Raw genomic sequence first — 5,424 nt, forward strand, 5'->3', positions numbered from 1 at the left:
AGGACCAAACATGATAGCCATAATCTCCAAAAGTAGAGAGACAGTATGGGGCTAATTGTCTGCTATAGACACAGAGGGAGGGGTGAAATTGGAGAAGGATACTGGGGACATTGGTGGTGGAAAATGCACTGGTGCAAGGATGTGTGTTCTATCATTGTATGACTGAAACTCAAACATGAAAGCTTTCTAACTCTATCTCACGATAATTCAATAAAAATAAAATAAAGAAAAAAGTGTCCTCTGCTGGGAACCTGCTCATATTTCAGGTTCTCTTTCCTGTTAAGTAATATTATTTATTCATTCATTAAATATTCTGCTCAAGGTATTTTGGTTGATGGTGGGGAATCTTCCTCAGGTATTCTCCATTCATTGCTTCTCACCCTTACTTGTTTCTACTGAAGTATCTGCTGTACGAAATTTTTGAAGCAGGTTGGTCACTCTTAGCTTACTCACCCACCTACCAAAGAGATGTTCAGGCATCAAGCAAACCTATCAATAAAAATGCAATAACAATTCTAGGTCTCTGTTTGTGTCTCCTTTTCTCTCCCCTTTGAATTTTCAGTTTGTATTTTTCTTCTCCCCAATTCTGATTCAACCATATGTTCAAGGCTATACATGATATATTCTGTAATAGGCATTATATAAAGAGTAAAATGTGTACAAGATAAAAAGGAGATAGTGGAAGTTAATTAAGCATACTGTCATGTATACAAAGTGATATTTTATATGAATTTATATTACTCAATATTTATTCTATCTACAACTATAGATATTCTATCTATATTTCTATACATTTATTCAACCTTATATGAGTTTCTTAATGTTCTTGGGCTACTTTTAGGTCAGTGAAATCAAAGTTATGTGATACATAAATTCCTCAGTAGAAATAATATGGACTATAAACCCTTCTCTTCCACCCTGTGTACTGATGATCAACATAAAATCACACCCCTCTTTATTTCTTTCAAAAGCTTATAAAACTATCTTCCAGTTCTTGGGGCCAAAGCGAGAGCACAGCAGATAGGGCATTTGCTTTGCATGTGGCCGATCCGGGTTCTATCTCTGGCATCCCATATGGTCCATTGAGCACTTCCAGGAGTAATTCCTGAGTGCAAAGCCAGGAGTAAGACCTGAGCATTGCTGGGTGTGATGCACTGTCACTATCACTGTCACTGTCTTCCCGTTGTTTGTCGATTTTGCTCGAGCAGGCCCAGTAACATCTCCATTTTGAGACTTGTTGTTACTGTGTCTGGCATATTAAGTACGTCACGGGTAGCTTGCCAGGCTTTGCCATGGAGGCAAGATATTCTCAGTAGCTTGCCGGGCTCTCTGACAAGGGCAGAAGAACCGAACCCAGCTCGGTTGGGCTGGCTGCAGGCAAGGCAGCGCCTTACCGCTGTGCTATAGCTTCAGCCCCGGGTGTGACCCAAAAAGAAAAAAAAAAGTATCTTCCAGTTCTCACTTTTTTCCTAACATGTGTGTCTAAACCTAAGGTATAGGTCTGTGGCCCAACTCACTGATTAAATGCCTGCCTTGCTTGAGTAAAATTTCAAGCTCGTTTCCTGGTCCCACCACATGCCCTGAACATGATTCTGGAAGCTTTGTCCATGTAAGCATTTACTTGTAATGCTCACTTGTGCCCCAGTGAGCATTACAAGTAAATGTGAAAACATCATGGTCCATGTGTCTACAACCCTTAAATATCACACAACCACAACTACAGCAACAAACAAGGAAAGGAAGGGGAAATATATATGGAAAATATAAAAAGAACTATACTAAAATTTCAATTTAACTAATATACACAGGATCAAATTCCACCTACTCCTAAATGTATACAATCTAACAACAATGTCAAAAGTTTTTAAAACAAAATCAACAAGGTGATATAAGACACAAAGGAACCAATATTGAAATATTTGGAGAGGGCCTAAGTATGTTAGACTGTCTACTCCTGGTAGTTCTGTGAAATTGCACAAGGGCATACAAATGCACGAAATAACAGAAGGAATTTCCCACTTTCACGGACATGACAGTTGTAGGACTCTGAACCAAACCTGCGCTTGATGTTCCAGTGTTAACTCTAAACTGTGTATCTTCTAATATAAGGCATTAAACTGGAAAAAAAATCCTAAAGTCTTGGTATTAAAGTCCCAATGTGCGATTCTGGATACTGAGAAGGCTGAGAACTTGTCATCTCTAATCTAAGTGATTAGGGAAGGAAAAGATATTAATAAGACTGAGAAAAGATCCAAGTGTTCCTTTCATGAACTTTCATGTCCATCAACAGACTAGGTGGGGGCAAATGTAAAGGGGAAGAAACTGAGAGGATTAATCTCTTTGACATACTTTTATTTTCTCAGTTACTTCACACTGACACATTTAGAGTTCCAAAAATGGGGCATCCTAGATGTACTTGTTTTCCAGTTGTGAAAGAGTAGGTGGCTGTGGTCTTGCCAGGGGACCCTGGATGAGAGAATTTAGTCAGAGAACCAAATTCTCATGTCCTCAGTGAAGAGAGTCCACTTGAGCCCAGTAGAATCTCTCATTTGCCTTCACATTATTCCTGATCTTCAGTAAAAGATGGTTCTCTTGAATCCCTTCACTCAGAATCTTTACTAGTCTGCAGCATGCGCCATGCATGAGCAGTTTTAGAGAGATTGACATAATTTAAAAACAGAGGAGGAAACATATTCTCACCTTCCGTATCCCATTTAGGACTGTCTCAGAAGTTCCTATTAAGACATCAACCAACTAGAATAAACTTCAAAAATTCCCTCCAAATCAGGCCAACTCTACTCCTTGTCATCGATGGTAATGTGAACTTATGATATTCTTACTCAAGATTTGAAAGTGTCAGTTTTCTTCTGCATTGTGGAAGAGAACACCTAATTTTATTAATAAATCTCTCAAGTGATAAATAAGTAGGTAAAATTAATTATAGTCATAACAAGAATTATTACTTATCCACTACAAAGAGATTGATTTGACTTAGGAATGAATGCCCCAAGAAAATGTTGTGTAATTAAGAAAAATGAATACCATCATTTATGAAACTATTGATCGGAAATGAAAGAACAGATAAGTCTATTGACAGAATAAAAAACATTTTGTGGTAAATTCCAGATGAGGAGAAACTGATGATATATAAAGAGATTCTTTAGGAAGATAACTATAATATGGAGTAAAGGTTAATGAATTCTTCAAAGTGAAAATCATAGGAAAACAGTGAATTACATGTCATAAAGAATAAATTTATGAAATGCACATTCTATCAAAAAATTTTAAAATTTTGGGTAAATACGCAGATTGTACCAAGTAGTTCATAAATTTATTGGTGTGCATGACACATAGCCATACATAGTCAATGAGAATAATTAAAATTTCAAGAAACAGGAAATATAAAAATTGTTAAAAAATAAATAAATACAAAGACTATGGAGAATATTATGATTTTCAAAACTCAATAGTTTATAATTACTTAATTTAAAAATAATTATTGATAAAGTACAAATATTATATTTCAGAAGTAAAGGACCTTGGGAAACACTGAGCAGGTTTTTGTCTCATTTCTCTATGAGCATGAACCACTGTGCCTGTGCCACCTTTCCTGTGGGAGCAACAGTAATAATCAGCCTCGTCCTCAGACTTGAGCCCAGAGTTGGTCAGGGTCTCTGTGTTGCCAGACTTGGAGCCAGAGAAGCGATAAGGGATCCCTGATGGCCGATTGTAGACATTATAAGTCAGCATTTTGGGGGCTGTGCCCTCCTGCTGCTGGTACCAGGAGACGTAGCCTTATCTCCCAATGTCATTGCTGGTCCCGGTACAGGAGATGGTGATCTTCTGTCCTGGCATTCCAGACACTGCAGGAGGCTGAGTCAGGACAGACTGGGCCAGAGTCCCTAAATAGAGAAAAAAAAAACCCCACTCTGGTAAGTTCAAGCTGGGCCCGGTTGAGCCTGAGGTAGTGCGAAATGGTGAGCCCAGATAGTCCCCGGGGTCCCTTTCCTAAACCTCACCTGGGCCCTGACTCAGGAGGCTGAGGAGGAGAAGAGCCCAGGTCATGATGGAGATGCCCAGAGTGCTGCCTGCTGACACCTCAACCCTGGACCTGGCTCTCTCCCAGGCTTATCCCTGCCCTGCCCCAGAGAAGGGAGGGGCCTGCATGCAAATTTGCTTCCTGCACCTGCTCCTGCTCACCCCTCTCTGGCCTGGCCTTTGTCTTCAGATGTCTCAGGATTTCTTGACATCATAGCTATCAAAAATAATTTCTCCTAATAATATTTTTCTCAGAACAAAAATTAATTTTCCCTGATTTGCAGAGGAGAATGAATGTGTGGAAATCCTCATGTTGAGGACTCCTTGACTTCCAGGTCTTTGTTGTAACAAAAATATGTCTGTTGATAACTCAGGACTCAGCTCCTCTTGAAGTGTCCTCTGCTGGGATCCTGCCCTTATTTCAGATTTTTTTTTCTGTTAAGTAATTTTATTTATCTATTGTTAAGAATTCTACTCTACGTTTTTGGGTGTTGGTGGGGACTGTTCCCTCCAGATTCACTCTGCCCCATACCATATTTGTTTGTGCTGAAGTACCTGCTCTGGGAATTTCTGAGGCAACTTTTCTCTCTTAGCGTACTCAATGGTACAGAGATGCTCAGACACGGGGGAATCCTAGTATAAACATAGATGATAATCCTAGGTCTGAGTTTGCATCCTCTCATCTCTCCCCATTGCATCTTCAACTTGTAATTATCTTCTCTACAACTTTGATTCAACTAGAGTCAAGACTATGAATGATATATCCTATAGTATGCATTATATAGAGAGAATAATGTGAAACAGAGACAAAGCGAAATGTGTGGGCACAGTTATATATCCTTTTCAGTAAACAATGTGATATAGATTTTTTTTTATAAATTTACATTACCCAGGACCTCTTTTCATATTATTCTATACATACCTATTAGACAATATATATGAATGTCTTGATGTTCTTGGGCTTCCTTTAGATCAGTGAATTCATAGAAATATGACACACAATTCTCTATAAGTGGAAGTTATATGAATACAAATACTTTCCCTCCATTCTGTACACTGAAAAACTGATATGAAATTGTACTCCCTTGTTATTCCATTTAAAAGTGTATAATTTGCCTTCCAATTCTTACTTTTTTCAAAAATATGTGTCTAATATTGATTTTGGGCTCTGTGCTCTACCTCACCGATAAAAATCCCTTCCTCACAGGAGTAAAGATTCAAGTTTGATTCCTGGTGCCACCATATGCCCTGACCACAGTTCTCGAAGCTCTAATGGGTGAACACGTAACTCTGATGTGTGGTCCCAGTGAGCATCATGAGTAAATGGTAAAGCAACACAGTCAGTATGTCTACAATACTTAGGCATCACACAATCACAACAGCAAC

General features: G+C 38.7%; 1 pseudogene; it reads right to left on the reverse strand.

The window, feature by feature from the left end:
* Window positions 1-2,199: 2,199 nt before the first annotated feature.
* On the reverse strand, window positions 2,200-4,065 carry LOC130022852 (immunoglobulin lambda variable 2-18-like; annotated as a pseudogene).
* Between the last annotated feature and the right edge of the window lie 1,359 nt (window positions 4,066-5,424).

Source organism: Sorex fumeus, unplaced genomic scaffold (assembly GCF_029834395.1).
Source record: "Sorex fumeus unplaced genomic scaffold, SorFum_2.1 ptg000021l, whole genome shotgun sequence".
Taxonomy (NCBI): Eukaryota; Metazoa; Chordata; class Mammalia; order Eulipotyphla; family Soricidae; genus Sorex; species Sorex fumeus.